The 27,092-nt window shown below is 44.7% G+C and overlaps 1 protein-coding gene across 4 annotated transcripts in view; it reads right to left on the reverse strand.

Annotated features, from left to right (window-relative positions):
* The window catches only part of WASF3 (WASP family member 3), a 77,451-nt gene that overhangs the window by 44,248 nt on the left and 6,111 nt on the right, over positions 1-27,092 (reverse strand). The window contains exon 1 of one of the 4 annotated variants that reach the window (XM_032496413.1): positions 19,142-19,302. The exons of the other annotated variants lie outside the window; for them this stretch is intronic. The gene's annotated coding sequence lies outside the window, so the exon portion shown is untranslated. Of the gene's footprint in view, positions 1-19,141; positions 19,303-27,092 lie in introns of those variants that run through there. 4 annotated transcript variants of the gene reach the window in all.

Raw genomic sequence — 27,092 nt, forward strand, 5'->3', positions numbered from 1 at the left:
GCATGAAAGAGTAAGGGAGCCGGGAAGTAGGCTGGGGAACATCACAGAGCTTCTGGGGAGGGAAGTCAAGGGAGGGAGAGGAGGGGGGAGGCCAGAGGAAGGCACGAAGCCCCAGGAAAGAGAGGGTGCGGTCTCCGTGCGGAAGGAAAGCAACCTGAAGTCTCAAAGAGGCGGTCTGGCCGTGCGTGAATCGTACGCGGGCCAGTGGATGATGAGAACACCGTGGCTAAGGCTGTCACCGTCCTTTCCAAAGTGTGAAAAAAAAAAACAGATCATTCAATGACACGCTAACTTACACACCTCCTCCTGGTTTCTAGCTCCCTCAAAATTGAAAGCAGCACGTGATTTTCATCCTCTTCCTCAGAAGCATCTGTACAGCTCTTGATTGTGCAAGAAAAAAAGGGACTTTTTAAGTAACTTGCATACGTGATCACCCTGTTTCCAGACGCAGGCAAGTACCCCTGGATTTCAGATCATCCAGGCCCAGCTCCGCCTGAACCACATCACCTTATCTGCATGGTTTTGAATGTAACCAGTCAGACACGGTGACATCCAGCTGACTGAGCACACAGGGCAAGGCAGGTGTCCGAGTGTGTTTCCCGGACGACCGTTCGTGCTCACAATCATGGTTAACTCTTCCCGTGGGAAACACAGTTGTGAATTTTCCCATCTGTGTGAAAGGCCATGGGGCTAGGACTGTGTTACCAGTTATCACTTGAGGACAGAAAAATGCCTTTTCAGTAAACAAAGGACGTTGCTGGCCATTCCAGCAAACAACCTATGTTGCCGGCCACGAAGCCATTGGCCACTGCGGCCGCCCGGATGGTGCGCCCAGAGGGGATTTCAGGATGGACAAAAACAGGATACCGGCCCTAGGCAGTTAAGGTGCAGATCTAAGGAATAATCTCAATGAGCCAGACCCCTGCGTCTTCCTATACCTAGAAAAGCACTAAAATCGTTAACTTGAGAATGCCCCTTTTTTTTGGCAGAGGAGGGGAATTTATTTTTAGAGGAGGTACTGGGGATTGAACCCAGAACCTCGTGCTTGCTAATAAGCATGCACTCTACCACTGACCTACACCCTCCTTAAAATCATTAACTTGAGATGTCTGCTTTTTGTGATCAGTAGTAATCTTCTGATGTCTGGCTCTATGATTTTGTTATTTTTTTCAGCAAAAGCTCCTATATATCCTGGCCCCTCCCTCGCCTCTGTGGAGCAGCTCCTCAGAGCTCTCTGAGAGGCTGTCTCCCGAGCTGCAGTCTTCAGTAAGGTCCCCGAACAAAATGTGACATAACTTTTAGGTTGTGTGATTTTCTTCAGTCAACACGGTAGTACCTCCATTAAAAAATGAGGAAACTGAGGCTCAGACGGCCACCTGCTCAGGACGACACGGCCTGGAAGAGGCAGGTCAGGGCAGGGCTGCCTGGCTAAGTCACCGTTCTCACTGTCCGCATCACACAGCCTCCTCTGCACGTGCACACACGCATCTTTCTTTCCTATTGAGGGACATCAGGAGCCACAACGGTCTTGAAGAATTAACTAGGCTTTGAGACTGTGCCACCTGATGTGACAGGGAAAGGGTCCCTATAACACCTTTGAAGTTCCAAGTGAAGGTTATTAAGTGTGGAGTTCAGCACCTCTAGTAAGAGATGTCATATTTGCACAGAGAAACACATTCACATGCGACACCGTAATTCAAATTGTCTATGTCCCTCGGTTAAGCCCTGAATGGTGCTGAGCACACTCCTCTGTGGCTATCTTAGGAGCACAGCTGTCCTGTGACTTTCCACCGACAGGCTCGCATCCGTGATGCTCCCTGGGCCACAAACGCCTCCTCTCTTCCAGCTTCCATGCATCCAGAGTGGCTCCGGTCCTCACAGTGCAACCCGGTGCAGCCTCCTTCACCCCCTGCTTCCTCCCTCTGCTCAGTAAATGCTCATTTCCTGGGGTGATGTGTCAGGCTTTGTGTGTGCCCCTACTCTGACAGTCAAAGCCCAGCCCTGCACTCCAACCACCTCTCGGTCCCCAGAAGAAAAGTCATATCAACAAGGAATTAGCTTCAGTGTGATGACGGTGTGCACGTGGTACTGCGAGAGGACACGGGAGGGGGCGGCTGCCATGGGGATGGGGGGCGGGCAGGGAAGGCTTCACGGTCCTGGTAACGCTGCAGGCTTAATTCAGATGACAGAGACCTAAAATAAGACAGGGGAGAATGTCTTCATGGGGACGAACCTGGGAGAGGTAGGCGCCGGGTGATGGGCTGTGTGGGTGCTGAGATGTCTCAGGATGGATCCCAAGGACACAGGCAGCCCCACCTGGCTCACCTTCCTGCACTGATGGACTGGCCCACAGGGGGACACCAGCCCACGAGGCCGCTCCAGCCACAGAGGGCACTGGACGGACCCCGACATGTGGTGGGTGTGACTGAGGATCTGAGCTTCCCATGTTCTTTCTCTTTAATTAGTGCTAATTCGAACAGCGGGGTGTGGCTAGTGGCCCCAGACTGAACAGTGCAGCTCTCAATGCCATGGGCTCGAGACGCTGGGCTGAGGGTTGTCACCACACCTGGAAAAGGGACACCAGGAGGAAGGTGTGTGAACACGCGAAAATCTGCTGAACAGATAGACAAACAAGTCAACGGACGGAGGAGCAAACTGGGTGACCTTTAAGGGCTCCTCCCTTTAAAAGCCCCTCAAGAGGTGTCCATCCTTGCTGTTGGGGTTTTGAATCTGCCCTCAAGGCATCAAAATGCACTCATGCAGTCTCCAGACCTCAGCCTAACCCTTAAAATACTACTACTGACTTGAAATTCTTTATGCTACGCAGTGCAAAAAAAAAAAAAAAAAAAAATTGGGGGGTGGGGATAAAGGGGAAAAAGGAAAAAAACTGTATTTTGAAACCACAGCAAGTCATAATTTGGGAGATATTCACAGCCCAAGATAATCAAGCCAGGATAGATAGCTGTCTAGTAAAAATATGTCTTCTTCTTAAACAAAGAAAGAAGGGGGGGGGGAGGACAGCTTCAGGACAAGCCCAGGTCACGCCACACACGTGACAGGCCATTCAGCTCCGAGCAGCTCAGGCCGCAGTCAGCCCACACTCCTGGGCACTCTGGTGAGAGGAAGGGCTGAACCCGTCTCACGGAATGCCTAACTCTGTTCCACAGAGCGTCCTGGAAGGTCAGTGATAACAAAGTCCTCCCCAGTAATGTGCCTCCTCTTCCTAGTTACCCACGACCTCGAAGTCAAACCGAAGTAAGAGACTGACCCGAAAACACCTACCCTGAGAAAGGCTGGTAATCCGCCAGTACCACCCTAATCTGATTTATTAGGGTTGGTTTGCTATTTCGGTCCCCACCAGCTCTCCTAAGCTTCTGAATCCCAGCTTTCCAGAAACGAGGCGCCGCAGGCGTACAGCGCGACGCTCACACGCGGTCCCGGGCGGCGGCTTCTGCACGTGGCCCCGGTGCCACCTTCGGAACCAGACTCAGCGCCTCGTTCCTCTGCGTCCAGGAGTCCATGTCGCCTGCATTCTTAACGATGCACACAGAAAGCTCTGCCCACAAGACTGTTACCTGACACCTGAGAACGTGCAGACTCTATTATCTTCAGAGAAACACAACTCGTCAGAACGTCTCCTAGGGATGTTTTTACCTGGAAGCACGTGTCTAGCAACACGATAAAGCAGCATCTCTGTCCATCCATCCCTGGCCTCCCAGGTTGGCTGGTTACCTGAACTTCAATTCCCGCTACAGAAGTCCCACGTCGCTTAAATCAGGGCCGTCAGGAACACACTTAGCTGGCCCCACCGTTCAACCCAGTTTGTAAGTGAGCACTTACGTAGAGGGTGAATGAGGAACGAGGCAAGACTCGGAGCCCAGGAAGCTCCATCTGGTGAGGACGAGTGTGAGTGTGAGGGAGTGTGTGTGTGTGTGTGTGTGTGTGTGTGCGTGTGTGTAAAGCAAGCAGCAGGAGAGACGCTGCTATAAATAACACAAAAATAACGTGAGCTGACATTCCCTGAATGCCTACGTGCACCCCACTCCCAGCTAGGGACACTTCGTTTAATAATTAATAAAACCACATTAATTATTCTATGAGAGTGCTGATGAAGGAAAAGTCTCCCAGTTTTGAGTAATCTGTTCATTTAAAAAGTATTTATCACAGACCTAAATTTTAGGATCATAAAACAACAGTTCCTTCCCCTTTATTTAATGAACAATAACCATCTCACAAAATAGGAAGACAAAAACGATCAATTCCTGATACGATATGACTGTGCAGAGAACCGTGGCCAGCCCACACCTCTGGGCTAACAGTCCTCAGCCAGATAACAGTAACCCAGACCGAGATCGGGGCCACGTGAACCCCTCATGATCCAAACTCTGAGCATCCTCTTACCACACATGAGACACAACCACAAGTCAGGCAGAGGTGATACACAGAAAGACGGCACGTCAAGGCTCGGAGGTGCAGGTGGCAGGAGCGATCTGTGCGGGACGTTTGGGGAAGAGGCTGCAATAACCAAGAAAAGACTGAAAATGTGTGTGCTGAACAAATGACCCCGAGAGACTGACCCCTGTCCTCTGGGATGCACAGAGGATGCAAGGTGCACGTGAAGACAAGAGTTGTGTCACCACCCAGACAGGAAGAGCTCCTGAGAGGTCAAAAAACCCCCCCGTCCAAGCGTCTCATGAAATAAGAGTCTGCCGGCCCCCCTGCGTCTGGAGCTACAGCAAACGCACAGGCAGGAGCTGGCAGGGCTCAGGCTCCCCGCCGCCAGCCAGGACACTTCTGCATGAACACTGTGCAGGGACGGGAATTTGTAGCCACCCACTAAGACGGCCAGCTCCATGTTTGGTGAGAGCCTGCATCTTTACAACTTCCAACCGATGCTCTGTCCTGCCCTCTGAAACCAAACCGAATCTACCAAACCCATTAACCCTGCAACCTCCAAGGATCTGCAGTAGGGTTAGGGGTCTGGTCCCTCCGTCCTGTCCCAGGTGCTCCAGTTTGCCCTTCGCAGATGCAGGTGTGTCAGGAATGGCTGGGGAAGCCACATCCTTTCTGTTAATGCAGCCAGTCTGCCTGTCCCAACGGCTTTACCGTGGGGTCCCCACTGGGTGCAGTCCTGTTAGAAAGACGTCTCCCCTGTCCCATTGGGCGGCCAAGGCCAATTCCAGAGCAGCGTCCCCAGGCTTCACTCCCGCCACTTCTCCCCACGCTGCCATCGTGCCCACGCCCTCCACACCTGCCCTCCCGCCTCTGGGCCTCCATGTCCCCCTTCTGACCAGCAAGGGTTCACTTCCACTGCAAAGCCCCGCTTGGCTGCAGACAGAGTCTACTCCCTTCTCTGTGCCCACGAAGCAGCCGGGCAGCACAGGATGCCACAGTGCAGTGGGCTCTTGAGCCACACTTGAGCTCTAACTGGCTGCCCCACGTACAGACTCTGAGGCAGTTTATTTAAGCTTAACTTCACCCAACTACAAAAGTGAGAGTAGGAGAATCAAAGGAGCTGGTCCCCAGGACAAGTCTGGCCTCGCACATGATGAACAAGCCCTTGAGAGCATCCGTCATTGCTACTCCTGCTCCCCCAGCACCGTTCCTGCCCGTCCCCTGGGCACTGTGACATCCCCCTGGGCTGGGAGAGGGTCACCTGTGACCCCGTATCCCCAGGGCGTCACACAGAAAGGAGCCCAACGAAACCTCCCGAACAGTGCTGTGTCCAGAATGAAACAGCAAATCAGTAAACGAGCACACAGGGCCTCACACCAAGATGATGCAAGCAGCCCAGACTGAGCTCCAGTCTTACATCTGCCTAGTAGTTCACGACAGCAACACACAGTACTAGGCTGCTAAGAGCGCAAAGAACCGAAGTTGAAAAAGTTCAGAAACTCACAGCAGACGGAGGGAAAACGGATTATCTCGCTATGTGTTGCTTCTGCCTACCCATGACTGTTAAGCTGTTTTGTTTTTTTTTTTAAATACATAACATTTCTAATGCTCATGGCAGAGGTCTGGCCCTAGGCAGCCACCTGAGTCCTAAAACTGCACTCCTCACTGTCAAAGAGCTTCTTCATTTTCTTTTTTCTAATTCCTAGCACTTGGCTCAATGCCTAGCACACAAGCGACACTCAAAAGAAATTTGTCAAACAGGTGAATTTTCTCAAGTGCCTGGGTTAAAAAAAAATCATGATGCGTCTTCCTGACCCACTTCAAACAGATGTCCCAGGACCTGGGGTCGGCCCCGGGGTCACCGCTCCAAGGGCTGGGCTCCCCCAGGGGAAGGGCAGGAGAGTGGGGTCCTCAGAACGCTCGCTGCAGGTCCACCAAACAGTTAATGAGCTTTTGCGGAACGGGCACAAAGAGAATAACCATAACTCGCACGAGATAAAATAAAGCTTCCAGCCTGAGGAGACTGCTGACTGGGAGCAAGTTCTCCAAAAGCTGTTGAGCAACATTATGGAACAATCCCCAACCATTAAATACGAATGTGGAGTGGGACCAACTGGCAGCCTCACGTCGTTTTCTTTCACAATGTTCAGAGGCAGCCTGAGAACGGAGGAGACGGAGGACAGATGCGGGGGACAGAGGGACGGAGGCCCTGATGGGGAAGGCTGGCCAAGGCAGAGACTCCAGGACAGGAGACCGGGGCAGGCCCAGGGGTCCCTGAACGCTTGTTCCAGAATCCTGCTGCTGACACAGTTACCACAAGCTCACCGGTTAAGAAATCCCAGAGTTTTCTAGACTTCCCTCCTTAAAAAGGGGACACTGTGTCCTTGGCCGAAGTCCTGGCACTATTCCTGTTGCTTGTGACCCACAGAGACGACAAACCAGTGATTCCGGAGACCCAGAGGGTAACAGTCTAAACCCTGAGCCCGATCCAACTCAAGTAAAAACATCTTCCTGCCTGAATGATGCTATATGTTTCTCTGCTTTAATTACTGAATCCTGTAACTGGAATTCGTCACTGATTCAAAGAGAGGCTAAAAATAGTCTGTTCCAGAATGTGGGACGAGAAGCGTCATGTAATTTTGCTACTAAATGGACTCCTGTTTCCTCACAGCTCAGTAACGTACTCGTCAAATGTGCCTCCTTTTTATTAGCCAAAAATGTAGAACACTTCAGATACACATCACACATTAACTTTCACTAAATAATTCTGTATTTATAAGTTTACAAGTAAAATCGCAGACACATATATATGAACCTTACCTAAAAGCAGTCTCTTGACTCTCCCTCGACACCTAATCACGACCTTCATTAAACACCTTTGATTGCAAGAATACAATCTCATTTACATACGATGAATGAATTAAAACAGAGCTGTCATCCAACAGGCTCCCACTGCAAACAGCAAATTATTAATAACACCTTACATCTGAATATGGTGCCATTTACAAAGGGCTTCCACATAAATCATCTCGTTTAACCTCTACAACAGCCGTGACACAAACAAGGCAGATGTTACTCTCACTACCTGACAAATCAGGAGACAGCTGCAAGACTGAAACAGCACGTACAGGTGCAGAGGCACGCACCTACGCCCTCCTCACCTGAGCTCCCACCTTGTATTCCAACCTCAGCCCCTCCTGTGACTCACACGCTTCCTGGACGGCCTCCACCCGGCCAGACCACCCCTTCCTCCAACTCCCAGAGAACTCATGGTGAGTGCAACCCAGGTGTGACCCACACCTTTCCTTTCCATTATGGTTTCTCTTCCGATGCACATGTTCGGTCTTCCCAACACAATGAGAAGCCCTTGAGGGTAAAAATGGAAGCTCACACTCTGTACTGTCTAGAACACCATGCACATCACAGGGCTACGCTGGCTTATTGTTATGATGCCACCGATCAGAGGATCACCAAGGAGACCAAAGTCTAACTTCAGCATCCCAACCACGGCCTGACTCTGAGCTACAACTTGGTTAGAGAATCCTGGAAGTCTGTCCCAGGCCAGTAAATAACTATGAAACAGGTGCTCTCTGCGCTGACTGAGCAGCTTCACATCTTCAGCTGGCTTGAGTCTTGGCTGCCCCCTCACATCCAGAAACGGTCCCTGGTTTCTGACTGTGTGCCGGTTCCTAGGCACCTGCGCACCTGACCTCCTGGGCATCCGGATGGTTTCCAGCTCCCTGATGTGACCTGCCTTGATTCCCACGTCCACCTGGCTTCTGTTCATGCCAGGACCCACACCTTTAACTTCCAGCCCTGCTTGGTCCTCTCAACCCTGACTCTCTAACTCACCCACAGCACGTCAGCCAAGGCTGGCCCTTCACAGGGACCTGCAGAGCGTCCACAACCCACTGAAAAGGGATGCTGCATCTTTTTTATCTCCAGCTCCCACCTGGAGTTCCGCATTCCCGCAGCTCCTCCAAGAGGACGAGTGCCCCTGGGTACCAGTGGCACCTACTCTTACCTCCCCATGACCCAACATCCTTACTCTTCAAACTTAGACTAAACACTGCAACAGCCTCCTAAAACACCACACAGTCAGCAAGCCACTGTCAGACACCAAAGAGATCACAACCAAATCAGGATTATTACCATTTAGTTTCATTAAATATGCTGAATCTTGAATTTGGACCAAAAAAACCCTATTACATAAATGCACAAAAATACTGAGGAAATCTGCACATTATCAGATGGAAACAGCAGATGTAAATGCTGCACTGCAGAGGGTTTTTTCTTTTTTCCCAATTACCATGACAATTTTTACATAGTCCAGGATCAAAATCTAGCTCAAAGCTTTCTATATGATACTAAACCTGACACAGAGATTTCAGGTGCAATTCAACAAGTAACTTCAGTTAGTTTTCTCCCCAAGGATCCAGTATAGCAGCCGCCACTGTAACAAATGGGCCCATAAACTTCCCCCGCAGGGGACCCGTGTGCTCAAACGAGACTGATAAACGTGGCTGTCACCTTTTACGATGCGTCTACATTCAATTCAGCCTCCAGTCACACCCCGACGGAGCTGAGTGCACAGCACCAGGAGCGAGCAGAGAAGGACACCGCCCACGAGAGGAGACGGAAACGGGAAATTACTACCCCCCAGAGACAAGGCAAAATCTCAGTCGCCTAGAAAGTAACTCATTACCTTTGAATACAGAGGACGAGGGAAGAACTGAGAACCTACACCTTCAACCTTCATTCATCTCAACAGAGAACAGAGCAGCAGGGAGCAGACTTGGATGGGAAGGTAATAATCACACCCTTGGAGATGGTGAAGCTGAGGCGCAGGGGAACCTCCAGATCCCTAGTGAATACAGAGGGGAGCCTGGGGGGACACGTCCACCAACTGTCAGCACTGGCCTGACTGCGGGAAGGGAAGAGACGAACAGTAGGTGGGAGGCCAAAGGGAATTAAGACAAGACGAGAAGGAAACAGCGCTGGAGGCCAGATTCCAGGAAGGAGGTCTCTCTTAGAATGTCGGTGGGAATAGAAACTGTTACACTTTTGTTGTCAGTATAGGATAAGAGACTTACATTATTTCAGCGAATAATTCTTTTAGTAATACATCCCAAAGGAATAAACACAAATGTGTGCAAAGATCTATACATAAAGATGTTCCCTTTGGTGTTATTTATAACACTGAAGCTCAGAAGAAACAAAATATGCCAAACAAAAGAATTAATTTAAAGCAAATTATGCCAGATCTATAAAATACACTGTCAAACAACCATCTATGTTGCATTTTGGAAGACTTTTTAAATCACGATAAAAGTCTCACAACGTGAGACTATGCGGGAAAGTATACAAAATAGTACCTACGGTATTTCTTTAGAATTACTTGTTGAATTCCTACTACGTACTGTTGTATATACGAGGTACTGGGGACAAAATAAAGTAAAAGAAATAATTCCTTGTTTTGGGGGAGCATGGATTTTACTGGTAAGTGCCCCAGAAAGGGTAAATAAATCAATCTGCAAGAGAACCTCAGAGGAAATAAATGCTTATAAAGCAAACATAACAGGTGACATAAGGATATTATCAACTATTTAAAAATATGAAATTGACTTACCATAACTAAGCCACAAGATTAATAGTAAAAAATAATGCAAAATAAAAACTAAAAGCAAGTTCCAGGTGGCTCCATAAATGGTCAAGAAAAATAAAGTGATTAAAATAAAAGGAAAGGGTCTGGCCCTTTGTGGTTTACCCTCCGGCATCTTCAGGAAGCAGAGCATTCACAAGCTCTCACCTTTCTTACCCTCAAAGGTAACTCAGGAAGCACACAAAGCAACAGGCCTCCCGGAGCCTGTGCCCGGCGGCGGCGGCCGAACGAACTCCTGAGTACCTCGAAAGGCAGGAAATGCCCCAAGGCAAGAGGTCCTTCCAAACACAAGCTAAGCAACACTCTTTGATAATAACCTGTACTCAACACACACACGCAATCGAATGACCTTTCTCTTTCAGAAAATTACTCTTCAACAGATAAATGACAGGGAAGTCCTCATATTAGAGACGGAGAAGACATGGTAAAGTAAAAATACCATATAACTCCATGAGGAGAACTCCTGGGAGTCACTCTGCAAAAACAAGCACAAAAGTATTTCCAAGGATTCCGGAATACTTCCTGACAAGTAAATATAATTTAAATGCATGTTAATTACTTGCTTTTTAAAAAGTCAACTTTCAGAAGGATATTATACTATTAGAGATTGGCTAAATATGAGCGCTTTGCAGAGGTAGGTGACATCATAAACTTCATTAAAACCATAATACAGCAAAGCTTATCCTCTCCTGTCTCCACCTTGGCTCCCAACAGCCTGCTCTCCGCTCAGAAGCCAGAGCAATTCTGTCAAGGGGGAAGTCTGGTCATGTCTCCCCTCCATTCGAAACTCTCCAACAGCTGTTCGCCTCACTCGGGGAAAAGCCAAACCCTTACGATGACCTAAGAGACGTACCTGTCTCCCTCCCTCCCTCCCTCCACCAGTCCGCCCTCGCCTCTCTCTCACTCCCCTCTGCCTCTGGCCCTCTCCTTACCCTTCAGCGACTCCCCTTCCTCCACGTCACCTATCATCGTCCCACACGCCCCGTGTGCACGCGTGTGATTAGCTAAGTTATCTCCGTATTTACTGTTTCTCCCATTAAGGTGGCAGCTGTGAGGGCGGGACAAGGAATTTTAAATTTTTTGCTATCTGATGTATCCCCAGTGCCCAGAATAGTACACAGCACATAACACGCAGTCAACAGCTTTGGCCAAAAGTTGGTGTGGCATTTCATTCCTACTTTTTATGCAGAAGTAACTAGAGAATTATGAGACCACCAGATTTTTGATATATTTACTTGGAACTTTTCTTTGGTGATCTCATCTAGGGATCTCATCTAGATCCGCCTTGTCCTTAAATCTTAGCCAGATCACTTTCTATGAGTAGATTTTTAGGGGATATCTATGGCTTAAGAGATGCATTTGGAGATGACATCTGTAGGAACAAAGACATTTTACAAGGATCATCAGTTTTCCACCTTATGCCTCTCTTTAGTTTCTTCTTAAATAAAAAAGGTCAAAATTTTTAAAAATTACTGAAGCAAAAGTAAATACCATGTTACATTTTTATAAAGAGAGCAAGAGATAGCAATCTTATTAGCACAGAAACAACTAAAAACAGAACATACTGACAGCGTCTTGCAAGCTGAGGACAGACAGAGCATATTAATGAGAAACTGCTGTTGTGCTATTCAGACATGGGCCTCGGTGTCCATTTTCTCCAAGGAACTGGCTTCATTCACAGGGGGAGGGAAAGTTACACACACAAGAACAAAGGCATGTTTACGTGTTCCATCCACTCCTGTAACCTGAGCTAATGAGGTCACCTTTGCCTGCACTGGCGGAAACCCAGGACAGGAGGGTGGCCAGTCGAGGAAAGGGTGCCCAGGGAACAGGGCGATGCCTTCCCAGCACCGCCTCGCCGCAATTCAGCGTGTGAAGCATGACGGCAATGCGCACGGACGTTCTGATCCAAGGAAACATCCAGCCCAGCTGTGTGGTTTCGCTTGTGTTCAAGACAATCCAAAGCAGGAGGTCCAGCACGTGCTCTGCGGAGGAAGGCTCCCTGCACCCCAGCCTCCACCAACATGACTGCTTTTAGTTTAATTTTGAGAGAGGCACAGGTATAACCCAGCCCAGCTCTGTGGTGCTTTGGAGAAACAACATAATGGAAGGGGAGATTTAAATACCAGACGTGTGCAAAATCATTCCCAAAGTAGTATCATGGTACCGGTTTCCCTCTGAGCATTCAGCTCAGGGGAAACCAGCCAGACCCCTTGGACAGAAGCATCTACGGCCAACGCCGTACCAGCCTGGAATCCCCAGCCTTCCTGGGTCTTTGCCACTAGCCGAGTGCAGTGATCGTCCCAGCTGTACAGTCATGGATGCCCGCGGAGCTCGGTCTGCAGCCACAGCTTGCCAGCCCCGACCACGACGGCTCCTGGCTCTGCCATCACTTCCCTCTGTGCTCTGTGGCCACCTGCCTGCTCTGCGCCGCCCCAGCCACCCCAAGATGAACCGTTTTTCGTGCTATATTTGATGTCTGATGGAACAAGTTGAAACTTTTCCCAAACGCATCTTTTCACAAAACAGAAGGCTCCCTGCTGCCCGGCAATTCGGCTGAACAAAAACAGATGGGAACCAGGTCACGATCCACCCGGGGATTAACAGGAAAGCAGGCGTGAAGAAATGCTCACCCTCACGTGACTTTCAAGACCATTTTCACTTATATTAGCAAAGAGCAAACCACGTGGAAAACCCCAGTGCTGGCCGGGACAGGGGTACACAGGCACTCTTACACTTCCCTGTTGCAAGTATAAGCGATAAATCAAGCTGTTTCAGATTGCAAAGGGTGCCCAAGATCTAATTAGACTCTAAGGGGGAAAGTACGTATTTCCCCAAGTGTATGTAATCTGTGATCGCATACCGGAACAGAAGGCAAGTTCGGGGTGCTGTTCAGTGGAAACACGCAGGGGACTCCCTAAGCCCTGGACTTTGTGACACCGCCCCCTCCCCTGACTCCCTGGCCACAGCTGATGGGACGGGGCGGACACGACCCATAACGAGCCGGTCAGCTTCCCTCCCAGGGATGGGATCTGAGACTCTGACTCTGGCTGACTCTCACTGCACAAGCTCCTGAACGAAGGAAACGAAACCCACATGGAGAGCTTCACCTAAAGAAGCCCCGCGTTCCGGGCACATTCGACTCCTATTCAGCACACGAACCGCGTCTGGATTCAGTAAACTGACTTCCACTTCGAATTTTTCAGACGTATACTGGAGGATTAGTTTCTGCTTATATTCTTGTCTTTCCTAAACTCCCTTCTCTAATCTTTCTAATTTCACAGCGGCAATTTCAGTTTATCTGGTTATCATATCTGCTCCTGCTGAAGACACGACTTCCGTCTCATACAGACTGAGTCTGGTGTAACCAGACTCAGCAAATCCCAGACCTCACCCTCTGCTTCAGAACACTACTCTGATAGGGTTATAGGATGTCTGCTAGATTGCTTCAGGGTTTTGTTTTTTTTTAAGTCCTATAACAATTTTAAAATCAATGAATCCTGAAAGTAATTTTCCAAAGGGGGTAAAAAAAAAAATTGTCATCTCCTCATTTTAAAAACTCACTTTGACTTAATGCTGACTGACATGCACCAACAGATGAAGGCCAATTTCCTCTCATCATTCGTTCCGTTATTTTCCAATCTGTTACAGAATCATACAGACTACAGATGTGATTTTCCCTTCAAAATGTAAAGCTTGACTCCTGAGAATCATCACAGCCTTGACTGTCTTCTCCCACAGTCATTCTGTCCAGGGGCTCTCGCCCAACCTAACAATGAACACTCAGAAAAGAGAAGAAGATATATACATACTTACTTCAATCACAGTAGCCAACAATGACAACACAAAGAATGCAAGCTTTCAAAGCACTTAATTCTGCTGAAGATGCAATCATGTTTACATGCTTCGAAAATAACGCACTCCCCCATCCTGTTTTTAGAGAACTTTGAAAATCTAGACAATATGCTTCCTTTCAAAACACCAACTGCTTACAGAGCAAAAGAAAGAAACAGACAAATGATCTTGCCAAGAACCAGTTCTCCAGTATCTCTGGGTAGAGTAGCCCTTTCAGTGGCTACAAAGATTTAAATTCCGTCCTTGATTGGGTTGGTGATACACCACCTTTCATTTACTTAGAACTGAATTTGAGCACAAAAAAGAGCTTAGAGAATTCTAATTCAGTTGCTTCCAACTTTTGCAATGACGAGGACCCCTCTGTGATGCTAAAAAAATTTTTAAGAATTCTTAACAATAGTTACGTCCAGAGGTTGAGAAGGTAAAGGAAAACGGTGAGTACACAGTGATTCTTTAAAAGCACTTGCAAACACCTGCGAAATAGTCAAACATGAATATGATTTTTTATGACAGAGCCAGTTAATACCAGAACGAGGTCTAAAACCAAGTCTCTAGACTTAACGGTACAGATGGGGCCCCAAGAACCACAGTGTCATTCATCACATGGACGACTGCCTCTGAGGATCCCCAACAATCCTCTTAGGAACTACACAAGCCGAGTTTAAAGTTCTTATGGGAAAACAAGCAAAGAGAGACAATTCTGAAAAAGGAGACAAAAGAGTAGACTGCGTCCCTTGCAGACACCTAGACTCTAGAAATCTATGAAAATTAAAACAGTGTGGTGCTGACTTCTGAGTAAATAAACCTCTAACAGAACAGGTTAGAAAATGCAGAAAATGACTAATACACATCTAGGAACGCAGAATGAGACGGATGTGGCATTTCCAATCACTGGAGCGAAGATTACTCATTAATTAGGTACCCACTCAATAAACGGGTAACAATTTGAGTACCCACTACGGGGTTGGGGTGGGGGGCTCAAACTGAGTCCTTCCCTACCCCTGCCACCAAAGGCCTAAATGGAGCCAACAAAGGACTAGAAGAAACACAGAGGAGTTTTTAAAATAATCTTGCAATGGAGGTCTTTCCAAGCATGATTGAATAAAAGAATCCAAATGTCAAACTACTTGAAGAAAAAATTACTTTGTTCCTGAAAATTCTATAAACAACCAAAACTATGCATTAAATGAAGACCCATCAGGGCATCACAATTCCAAGCAGCACTCAAACCAGGTTCTTGCCAACCGAGCCCAGCACTCCTCCAAATTCCGTACGATACATGGCCCAACAGTCACGACGCAGACTCAGCCGTGAATGCTGACCTCACTGGTAACGTCCACAGAGACTATTAGGCACCTGCTGTACGCAAGCTGTACGCCAAACCCTAAGAGGAAGAAGAGCCAGTCTTCTGCCTTCCAGAAGCGTACAATCTAACTTATTAGTCAAGCAAACCGTAAGGAAAGGATGTCCTTGTCAACATGAGCGACACGTGTCACGTTTTCATCCTCATATCTCCCCACGTGACCAACAAAGCAAAACCACACCTACCTACCATACCGCTGTAAGCGCGTCATAACTAACCACGCGATTTTTTTAAAGTTAGTTTAAGGCCACACTTGAGTGACTCAGCCCCAACCTGGAGGCACCACTGCAGCAGTCCACCAGCCGAGCGGGGTCCTGCGAAGGCTGCTATTTAAACTCAGGTCATTATTCAGTATCGTCTTGGTCCCGAAACCGTGTAATTCTGACGTCTATGGACTCTTCCCCCTTTATCCCTGTCTGGTATTTCTCCAAGTGTTACCAATTCATTCTTTCTCTTTAACATGAAAATATTACTTGTTACAAGTACATATTCACTCACTTCTGTCAGTGTTTTCAGTTTTTCTTCCTTTTTGTCACCTGGGAGAACAGCACGCATGTGATGACGGGAGCTTGGATTCAGAGGGACTCTGCCCCCTACACCGCCTTTTCCCGGAGGATGGAATGCAGGTCCTCCCCCGGCCCCCCAGCCAAACAGCACAGACTATCTCAACCGTCAAAGGAGGGTCTGTTCCCATTTTTCTATTCACAAAGGCTCTGAAACAGTTACAACTTTCTGGAAGGTCGTCCACAGGGCAACACTGGCCTTGCAAGAGATTCCAAAGCCTCCTATCCCGTATGTACCTTCAACACACAAATACTAGCAAGTAAAATTCCTGAATAATTATCTCGCGTGTTTCTTCACTGCCTACGAATGTCCCTAGATAACTGAACATAAAACTGAAACATATTTGATAAGTTCCTTATTTTAAATTAAGGAAATGACTGAACTCAAGATAAATCATCCTTTTACCTGGTAATTGTGAAGAAATGGATGAAATTATGAGTCAATTCCAATAAGCTGTCCTTAATAATTTCTGCAATAAATAATTCTTTGGTTAACAACCAGAACTCTCAACATACTACACCGAAGATACCAAATATAGATTCGGTTCACAGAGGCCAAAGAGTCTTAATTCCAGATTCTATGACTACTGTTTCAGAAAAATGATGTTCGCCGCCTAGTACTGGAAATTGAAGGCACACTTTAACTCTAAAAATAAGCGCCCTAGGGAAGTACTCTTGGCAACTATTTCCCATGAATTATAATAAGACATTCTCATTTGCCACAGTCAGGGATTTTCATAGCAAAGATCTTTAAAATCCTGAGACGTTTCATTTGTATTCCAGCAGAAACGATCAGCCCTTAAAGAGAGGAATAGGAAAAGGCCCCGCACTCTTAATTTACTGGTCCCCTGTGACTAACCAACGCTGAAGTGCCCCTGTGGTAATGCTAGCTGGCTCTCCACAATCCGGCAAAACCAAGTGTCTTTTTGTTCTTTTTCTTGGAGGGGTGGGTAGGCAGAGCCCCAGGGGTACCACTTAAACTTCAGAGGTTTCAGTAAACATTAGGCAAAAATGCAGGATCTTCCAGGAGGGCAGAGATTCAGTGCACTGAGCCCAAAATGTACTTGGCAGCACTGAGCTCTCAGGGCCTCTGGGCAGATCACTTCTCTGGGGAGCCCTTGGCCTCTGCGCGCCACGCCCTCCAGGGCTCCCGAGGGGCAACCACGCCACACCTCCGACGCCTGTCACCACATGCTGTGGCAGGGGGTGGGGGGGTGGGATGAAGATGGTCCTCCACAGCCTCCCGACCAACAACGAGAAAGCAAAAGTGGCTTCAAACGACTGTCGAGGCTTTAAGAAGGGGGACAGGGACCTTCTGTAACCGTAACACAGGAGGGGACTCTAGAGACAACCCCAAACCCACTGTGCAGTGTGTTCAGGGCCACTGTTGGGAAAAACTGCTCAAGGAACAACAAAAATAAGAAATATACAGACAAAATAATAGCACACGCTGGAGGGAAAAAGGCCCTTGCTCCATCAGGAGTCCCCGCCCAGCTTTATGCATTCACCTGCCACCTGCAACCCAGGCGACCCTTTCTGTGTGTCACCCATTACGGAAAAGAATCCTAGTTCTTCTTTTCTTAACCAGGTTTGTATTTTTTTTTTTAATTGAGGTATAGTCAGTTTCCAATGTTGTGTCAGTTTCTGGTGTACAGCATGGTGCTTCAGTCATCCATATACACACATATCTTCCTTTTCGTATTCTTTTCGCCATAAATTACTATAAGATATTGAATACAGTTCCCTGCGCTGTACAGTATGACCTTGCTGTTTACCTATTTTATATATAATAGTGTATATCTGCAAATCTCAAACTCCCAATTTATCCCTCCCCACCCCCTTGCCCCCTGGTAACCATAAGTTGGTTCTCTATATGTCTGTGAGTCTGTTTCTGTTTTGTAAATAAGTTCATTTGTGTCTTTCTTTTTTTAGATTCCACATATGAGTGATGTCATATGGTATTTTTCTTTCTCTTTCTGACTTACTTCACTTAGAATGACGATCTCCAGGTCCATCCATGTTGCTGCAAATGGCATTATTTTATCTTTTTTTTATGGCTGAGTAGTTAAGAATCCTGCTTTTTCTGATCCTTGCTTCTCTCCGCTGCCTCTGGAACTTACCTTCATGCAAACCAGGATCATCTGAGTAAAACGCAACCTTAGAGGGTTGCTGTAAGAAGGGAGGGTATAGCTCAGTGGTGGAGTGCGTGCTTAGCATGCACAAGGATCTGGGTTCAACCCCCAGCACCTCCATTCGACATAAAGAAAGAAAGAAAGAAACCTAATTAACCACCCCCTCCAAAAATGAAAAGAAAAGAAAGAGGGCTGCTGTAAACATCAAATTTGATCATGTAACTAAGACACCTAACACCATAGATCATGAGAACCGCGGGACCATGGCTGTTGCCCTCTTTGCACTGAGACCTCAGGCTGCAAATTACTAACTTAGTATTAATTTCTTTCTGCCCCACTTTTAAATATCCAGAAAGGTGCCTGTCAACATTTTTCTCAATAACTAATTATGCCCTCAAGTTACCTATCCTCTTAGGAGACATGTTAAGAGCTAAAGGACATGGAGACTGCCCTGCGCCTCTCTTCCAAGTGTGGCCCCAAGATGCACACCCAGGTCTGAAGGTTTCTGAGAAGTTTCCTTGCTGTTGCTGTTGTGCTTTATTCTGCACATCACTGGGCGGTTTTCCGTCCTCAGCACAGAACTCAACCCTTCATTCATTATTCACGTGCCCTCCTTTACTCTTACACCAACTCTGTGGGGTAGGCATTGCTTTTTCAGATGAGGAAATCCAGGGTTTCAGAAGTAAAGAAATGGCCTCAAAACTACATGACTAATAAATGGCAAAGCCAAGATTTGGCCCCAGATCAGTCTGGCCGCAAACTCCTCCCTGCTCTTGACTGGGTTGCAATTCTATCTCATCAGGTCTGAGAGGCAAGCAGTCACCCAGCCCTGAGCCTGAAACCATCCACACAGGACGGCATTTACGCACACCCCACGGTGCTCCAACAGGCAAGACAGCATCTGTCAGAGGCAGGCGAAAAAGAGAAAAGAACAATAAGGAGAGAAGCACTAAACGGGTAGAAAGGGGACCCACAGACGCCATCCCTCAAGCCCTACACGTCTGCTTCAGGGGAGCCACAAATCTGGTTCGAGAACTTGGCAAGGGGAATCGGATGTATCACAGAACTCAGGCTCCAGGAGCCACGCGTCTACCTACCAATCAGAGAGGGTGCCTTTACTCCTGCTTCTAAGACCCAAGGGCAATTGCAGCCAACACGTTTGAGTCCACACCTGCTAATGTCCTGTCCCAGAGCAGAGGCTGAACGATCACCTCTGCACAGTCCTCTCTCTTTAGTGCTCCATACAGCCCCTCTGCTCTGATCCCAGAGCCTCGCAGGCATGGAGTCCGGCAAACAGCTGTCCAGGAAAGAATCTCTGGTGAGTGAGAATTAAAAATTAAAAGCCAAGAAGCTTTGACTGTCTTCCCTGATAACACAACTTGGGAGCCCTTGCCCACAGAGCAGTGGTTTTGTAACCTTGTTTTTAAATAAAATTTTCATCAGAACGCCCAGCAGCCGGTCATGAGTGACGCTGGTTGGAACCAGAGTGAAAGCTTCCAACTGATTTCTCCATCCTAATTTCTCAGAAATGTGGCAATTCCTAGTCCATCTCCAGCTTCTCTGGCTGACCCAGCCACTGCGGCTTCCTCCCACCACAATATGCATTTGTGAAGTTCAGCCCTTATTTTCCTTCCAGAAGGAGCAATTATTAGCAAAAGTAAAACTCAAGGTAAGAAGCCCATGAAATACTTACATTCATACACATGCATACAGGAAATCTCGGCGAAGTGAGAAAACTGACGCTAACTGGACAACTTACATAAGGTCGCAAGAAGATATTAGGGACAAAAAAGTTATGAAACTCCTAGATTGAACAACAAGACAGCATCAGAATATAACCTTAGGATACAGTCTTTACCATCTCTGCATCTGGGGGCGGGGGCACAAAACAGACCGAAGAGCTCCGGCCGACCCACACCGCTCTGGTTTGTATTCATTCAACTTTCCTCAAATGCGGTTTAACTCAGTATTGTTTTATCCCTAACACTTCAGACGTTCTAGAAACTTAAATTTAAGTGAAATTTGTGGAATCTTCTGATTTATTTTAGTACTTCAATGAGAAGACCGGGATAAATAAAATTCTACTCAATTTAGGAACAGAAATCACATTCTCTCCATCTGGACAAGGAAGTGTCCCCCCATTTCACCAACAACCACTGCCTGCAAAACAAACATAACCTTAAAAAAAGAGAGAGAAGAGAAATTCCAAAATTACCAGAAACAATTTGAGGCTGACAGTAGAGTTGGCGGGGGGGGGGGGGGGTCAACAAGCTCCAAAATGTATTACATGAAACCCAACACTTCAGAATAATATCTGAATGCTAACTGGACCTTCAAAAGCATATGAGTCTAATGCTTGGCCGCGTTTATACAAAGCCCACTGAGAGTGGAATACCATTCACTGAGGCTCTTTCAGACATTCCTGATAGAAATAGAAACTGCACATATTTTTAAGCTGCATTATGCTACAGCACTTCAGAGGGGAAAAAACCAAACATGAAAGCCAACTTTGGGACACATTCATATTAATAAGAATCCATCCTAATACTCTTCTCAAGGGAAAAACCTAAGCGGTTATTTTTAAGTGCAATCTTACATACTAGAAAGCCAAAAATACACAGTAAGAAACGACTACAAATGCAGGCATCTCTCATTTTCGACATCTAAGGTTTCAGAAACGCAGTCAGTCTAGAAATCATGTGTTTTTGGCACAATTCTGTTTCATTTTTTCTGGGCTCGTTCATTCATTTCTGAAGACTACACGCACAGTGAGCACACGAACCGTCCGCAGTGTCGTCTCTGGGTGGGAAGGGGGCATCACAAGGCATTATGCATCATGCCTGAAGATCCACCATGAGGTGGGGGCACGGGGGAGCAGGGTGCAAAGACTCGTGTTTTTCTGTCTTTTTTTCATTCCCCCCGCCAAAGGAGTTCAAAGAGACAAAAAAAAAAAAAAAAAAAAAAAAGATAAAATAGACAAAGTGATAACGTATATAAGATTTTGGCGCATCTGCAAAACAAACCAAAATACAAATGTCTCCTCAGTAAAGAGGAAGAATTATTTTCAATTTTTTTTTAATTATTTTCAACTTTATTTCCTGTTCTTGGCATTTCAATTTAACCTTTGTCTGGAACCAGACTACTCACCTATATAATCTATGGAACACTGAAATATTTGAGTTTTATATGTCTATCATCCAAAATTACTCAATAAAAGGTAAGCAAAAAATAATAATGATTATATTTAAATAATTTGCTTATAATGAATCATCACATCCTTCCCTTTCTCTAGCTTATATATTTTACTTACTTTTGTACTTTAATTTGGTTTCTCTCTTCTTGTTTTGCAGTTTCACATTAGAAAGACAGTCCCAGACAGTCCCAGACAATCATCATTCTAAAATTCTATAATCAAAACAGTCACAAATCATTTTTAACAATTTTGAGGTTAAATCCTACCTAAATGGTAGGAGATCAACAAAACTGACAAACCTTTAGACTGGCCGTGAAAAAAGAGAAGTCACAAGTTGGCAAAATCAGGAACGAAAGAAAAAACATTGATCACTACCAGCCATAAAAATGTTCACAAGGACTCTAAGGGAACACTCTGAAGAAGTTTATGCAAGCAAACTAGACAACTTAGATGAAAAAGGAAATTCCTGGAAACATATAAATTAATAAAACTGACTAAAAAAAGAAAGAGAAAAGCTGAATAAACATATAGCAAGTTAAGAGACTAAAATAGTAATTTAAAATCTTCCCACAGAGAAAAGCTCAGGCCCAAATGGCTTCACAGATGAGTATCTAAAAAAGAAATACCAATCCTTCACAAATTCATCTAGAAGAAGAAATACTTCCTAACTATTCTATGAAACCAGTTTTACCCCTTGGCCAAAGCCAGACCAAAACATCACAAGAAAACTACAAACTGATATCCCTCATGAATTAGTTGCAAAAATCCTCAACAAAATAGTAACAAACCAAATCTAGAAACATATAAAAAGAATTAGATACCACAAACAAATGGGATTCATCCCAGGAATGCAAAGTTGGTTTAACCTCCAAAAAATCAATTTGTACAGTATGTCCTATTAATAAAGGACAAAGTCATAGGACGATCTCAATAGACACAGAAAAAGCATTTCACAAAATCCAACACCCATTTGTGATTAAAAACTCCTAGCAAACTAAGAATTGAAAAAAATCTTCCTCAACCTGATAAAGGTCATCTATGAAAACTACAACTGACATCATACTTCGTGGTGAATGGCTGATGCCTTCCCCTTAAAATCAGGAACAAGGCAAGAATCTCCATTCTCACCACTTCTATTCAGTGTTGTAACGGAGCTTCCACCCAGTGCAGTAAAAGAAAAGAAAAGGAGACCATCCAGATCAGAAAAGAATTAAAACTGCCTTGCTAGTCAGTTTCATGACTACTGCATGTCATGATCCTACATGCAGAAAGTCCCAGGGAATCCACGATGACACTACTAGAACTAAAAGACAGGTTCTACAAGGTCACAAGATACAGATCAATACACAGCAATCAACCACAGTGACCACAAAGAGGAAGCATGAAGGGGTTCCTTTGTGGGAATGACAGTCCACAACTCAATGGTGGTTACATGACCCTACATGAGATTAAGGTGCATAGGACCACAAATGAGTGCATGTACAGATTAGTAAAATTCACCAGTACAAACTAGTGAATAGGGTCTATGGATTGCACCAATGTCAATTTTCTGGTCTTGATAATGTGCCATAGTTATACAAGACGTTACCACTGGGGGAATCTGGGTGAAGGGTACGTATGACCTCTCTGCACCACTCTTGCAACTTCCTGAGTCTACAACTGTCTCAAGATAAAAAGTTATTTTTAAAAAAATTAAGTGTTTTTCTACAGAAGGGCAACAATCAAAAATGAAATTAAGATCCTCAGGTGATTCTTTTGTGCAAATTTGGGAACCACTGTCTTATATCTTTCTCAAGACAGCAAGAACAGACGTTACATAACCATATGATGTACCATCATTCCAAAGTATGTAGCAGTAAAGTTCCCAAGAGACGGGAAGAGGGGAGGAGCTGGCTCAAAAACCAAGCTGATTATCACTGACAAGATTATCACTTAAAAATTAGTCAAATTAAAACTTGACATGAACTGAAAAGGAGAGCTATATCCAAACATGAGTATAAACGTAATCTATAAAATAAATCCAGCTATTAAAGAAATTCCAGATTGCCAAGGTGAAAACAGAGTTGTTTTTTTTTCAATTACATTAAAAAAAATTAGAATACTCAAATATCTCCTTTTCTTTTTCTACTTAAACCTTTAAAACTTTTTTCTTGGAAGTATTACACATACACAGAAAAGTTCATGGCCTCAAAAATGTACAGTCTAGAGAACTGTCACACAGTGGGCAAACCCAGGTGACCACCATTGAGATCATGAAATAGGGCATTGTGAACGCCCTCAGAAGTGCCCACCATGCCCCGCTCAGGTATTAATCTTTTCTCTGTCCCAAAGGTAACCACTTTCCTCCTAACATCTCTTCTTAATTTTATTTAAATAAAATCTCACAGTTATGGATTCTGTTACATCTAGCATCTTTTGCTCAAAATTAAATCTGTGAGATTATCATTGTTGTTGCATGTAGCTTAATTTTTCTTCATTTCTGTCACCGAATAGTGTATGAATACACCACAACTTAATCATTCTACTGCTGATGAACATCTGGGTTGTTTCCAAATGGAGTTATTACAAACAATGATGCTACAAATAGCACCACACATGTATCCTGGTAGTCACACATTTCTGGTGGGGGTTTGTATACCCAGAAGAGATTCTGGTTCATAAGGTATGTGAATTGTCAACTTTAGTAAACCACGCTCAACAATTTTCCAGCATGTTTGTACCAATTTACACACCCATCAATCAGGTATACAAGCACCAGGTGCTCCGTGTTGTCCACACGACAGACTGCTGCTCATTCCAATTTTAGCCAATCTGATGACTCTATGGTCAGGATTATTTCAATCTGTACTTCCCAAATCCTAATGAGTTTAAGCTTCTTTTCACATGTTCACTGGCCATGTGTATGTCTATATTTGCATAACCGTAAAGGGCTTACTCCAATCTCTTACCCATTTTTTTCTGTTGGATTAGCTGGTTTTCTTATTGATTTCTGCCGTTCTTTCAATTTTCAAGGTAGGAGACATGTCAGTTTACCTGTGATTCAAATATTCTCTTCCAGCCTATGGATTACATTTTAGTCTTAATGGTATATTTTAACAAACAGAAGTTCTTAATTTAGTTGAATTTAGCATTTACTCATGGTCAGGGCTTCCTGTTTATGACATTTTCCCCTACTCCAGGTCATGAAGCTATCCTATATTATTTTCTTTTCTTATCTTTCACCTTTATAGTCTCTCTGGCATTGATTTTTATGCATGGTATAAGGTAGGGGTCAAATGTCACTTACAGACATCCATCTCAGGATCACGCGCCAATTATCAAAAAGACTGTCCTTTCCAAACTATTTTGCACTTAACAATTAAATGTCTACATGTGTGGGTCTGTTTCAGGGCTTTCTATTCAGTTTCATCAATCTGTTTGCCTATAATTATGCCAATACCACACTTCCTAAATATTATGACTTTATAAACTCTTGATATCTGACAAGTCCTGCCACCTGTTATTCTTCAAGAGCATCTTAAAATTCTTGGCCCTCTACATTCAAATAAATTTTAAAAATAGTCAATTTCCACCACCACCCCAAATTTTTCAGGCTATGGACTCGGGCTGAACACGATCTACGGATCAATGTAGAGAGAACTGACATCTCTGTATTTAGTTCTTCAATCCATGAACATGGTGTACTCCTCCTTTACTTACCTCTTCCTTAAATTCTCTAAATACTTTACAGTTTCTGATGTAAAGTTATTGTTAAATTTCTTGCTAGCTCTACTCCTATATATTTGGATTTTTAATGCTATCATAAATAGTAGCTTTATTTACTTCACTTTCTAATTGCTTATGAGAATCCAGCAACTATTCTAAACATACATCTTAAGTCTAATAACTTACTACTTCTTCTGCATGTTTCTACATACACATAGTATTGCCTGCATATATTGTTTTTTTTTTCTTCTCTTCTAACTCTTGTATCTTTTATTTCTCTTTCTTAATCTACTGCACTGGCTAGAACCTACAGCATGATGTTCACTAAATGTGGTAATAAAAGCATCCTTATCTCATTCCCGATTTCAGAGGATAACTTTTCATTATTTCAATCATTAATAAGATATTTGCTATAAGTTTTCTGATACTCTTCCTAGTTTGCTTAAAAGTTTTTCATCGTGAATACATATTAAATTTTAGTGTTTTCTGCATCTAATGATGACTGCATAGTTTTTTCTCCTTCATTAATATGGTGGGATACATTGGATTTTGAATGTTAAACCAACACCACATTCTAGAATAAACACAAATCGCTCATGATATATTACCCTTTTACACTGACAGATCTAACTGTTATTTTTAAGGATTTTTTGCAGGTATGTTCATGAATGAGACTGTCTTGTAATTCTTTTTTCTTGCAACATCTTTGACAATATTAGATATTAAGATTAGCTGGCCTAGCAGGACTTCCAGGCTTAGAGGATTTTGTCCATGTGATTTCAAATCTCTCCGTACAACCTCCCTCCAAAACATCTATAAGGAAAGCAAAAAATCCACATGACCCACACTTTCAAGCATCAAGAGGCGGCAGAATACAATAGCCTTCAAATTACCTGTAAGTAGAGGAATAAACTGAATTCAACAGAGCTTCCACCACACACCACTGCCAGCCTAGAGATGCTTCCTGTGCTGAGTCACTGACGGCTTGCATTATTAAAGCCGCCACGTCTACGACACTGACTTGGGAGGCTTGACTGTCACTGAAAGCACGGGTTTTGTTGTTTTAATTCCTGATCCTCACGGAGTTTTGATTCTCATTATTTATACACAGCTTACAGCTTTATTATTATGAGGATTTCCTGTAAGTTAATTCACATCTTTATTTAATGGAGGCCAAGAGAGACAAATCCCCACTATTTTGGATATAGGACACATTCCATTTAAACAAAACTTGGAACTTCCACTTACACAGTTGATCTAAGTTATATCAGTGTCCACAAAGAGAAAAATGCTGAATAAACATTAAAATGCAGGGCAATATTGTTTGTCTCAGATGAAATCTGCCAATCTTAAGAAACTAAACAGCCTCAGAAATAAAACCACAAACTTCTAAACTGCATAGCAGGAAAAAGTAGCCATAAATACAGCTTAAAAGAAAAATTCTGTTCTAAACCCTTTAATGCCTCATCCGTACACAATTCTTTTAAATGACGCCCTGAGATTTTGTTGTGTCTGTAATTTTCTTTTTGGAGGGACGGCCTGCAAGGAACCGGACATATGAGAAATGGAAGAGGTTTCTGTCAGCCTGTGTGATGCAATGGACACCCAGTGCAGAAGCTATCCGTTTTTAATTACAGCTCAGGCAGGGGATGGGCCTTCAGCATCGCTGATAAACCTTGTGACCATTCAAAATCACCACGCCAACCTTTAAAAAGGAGTAACATTTCAACAGTCTTCCTCCCTGGAATATCTCACAGAGCAAGTCCTGCTTCAGTAGGGCCTTTGGAATCCAAGTTGACTGCAGTGTGTAGTTAAAATACGAAGGCGGGTGACGGGGGAATTTGGGGCTTTCTGTGTATTGCTGGTCTTTAAATCAATAATCAGGGTAATGAAAAGATGTACAAAATGCAAATACAAAAATACTATGGAAAACCAAGAACCAAGATATGTTTTAAATCTAAAAGGATGGTTATAAGACATTTGTTTTCCTATTGCCATTGAAATAGATGGATGTACTATATTGAAAAATTGCAATCATTCCCCTCAAATTAAGATCTTACTTTGTAGAGACGGAAAGCGAGTCTGTTCCTCCTCTTTCTAGGCTGTGGACAGCCTCTCCCAGGATGAGACCAACATGAGCTGCTCCCTCTCTCCTTGCAACCTCTCTGGTTAATGTCATTCCTCCCCCAGGACTAGATACCTTGCTCCCTAAGTGTTCAGACAC

Source organism: Camelus ferus, chromosome 14, assembly GCF_009834535.1.
Source record: "Camelus ferus isolate YT-003-E chromosome 14, BCGSAC_Cfer_1.0, whole genome shotgun sequence".
NCBI classification, from domain to species: Eukaryota; Metazoa; Chordata; class Mammalia; order Artiodactyla; family Camelidae; genus Camelus; species Camelus ferus.